Below are 1005 nucleotides of genomic sequence, written 5' to 3'. Positions count from 1 at the left end.
GCCTTGAACTGGTGGCAACACTCCTGCCTCAGCCTCCTGATACTGGGATGACAGGTATCCATCACCATGCCTGGCTTTAAATGCAATTCTTTAGCTGACATCCAAGTCAGACTAGGAGGCTTTGCATGATGTGGCTTTGGTTGCTTGGTTATTTGTTTGTGATCCTCATGTGCATACGGCAGAGGGTAGCACGTTTGACTCAGCTGCTCTGCTTCGCTGCCCCCAGCGTGGACTTTAAGAACAAGCACACCCAGGCTGGCCCCCACTGGCCCTACTGGTGACCAGGAGCTGGCAGTGAGCCCGATGGAGCCTCGGTCCTCTCTCCCCTGGTTGGGGAGGAGGAAGCCTGCTCAGAGCTGGCCATGCAGAGCAGCCCTGTGACCATGTGGGTAGCCCGCACAGGGTGGCAGGCGCAGGCCGGAAGTGCGTGAACCACCCCCAGAGCTATTTCTCCTCCCTTGCCTGGTCCCGGAACTCCAAAATATGTCCGCCTCCTCTGGCGCTGCTTATACGTCAACCACGCACAGACTCGTTCGTGTTTTGCTGCCCTCTCTCCCCAATCTCATTGTAAATCCAAGGCCAAACTTCACCACCCATCCTTGTAAAACTGCTAATCACAGCATCCATGAGCTGCCCGCATGTCCAATCCCATGCTGCATGCATCACTCAATAACCCTGACCAGGCCCCGTGGAGATAGGATGTGAGCCCTACGTTAGAAATCTAAAGAGCGAGGCTGACTTCAGACCGCTCTTAAGGAGGCAGAACCCATAGTTCAGTCCGACTCCATCCTAGCATCTGCTCCAACCGTGCTCTCAGACACACAACACGCCAAGTGATCTTTATACCTGACAGCAGCTCTGTCACTCTGGGAGGCTGGGGCAGGAGGATCTTGAGTTTGAGCCCAGCCAGGGCAACTTAATGATACAGAGAGGTCTTGTGTCAAAAATGAAAAATAAAAAGGGTTGGTGATGAAGCTCAGGGTAAAGGTCCTGGGTTCAATCCAC

This window comes from Chinchilla lanigera, unplaced genomic scaffold (genome assembly GCF_000276665.1).
Source record: "Chinchilla lanigera isolate Chin_1 unplaced genomic scaffold, ChiLan1.0 scaffold00035, whole genome shotgun sequence".
NCBI classification, from domain to species: Eukaryota; Metazoa; Chordata; class Mammalia; order Rodentia; family Chinchillidae; genus Chinchilla; species Chinchilla lanigera.
This window is presented reverse-complemented; position numbering follows the sequence as displayed.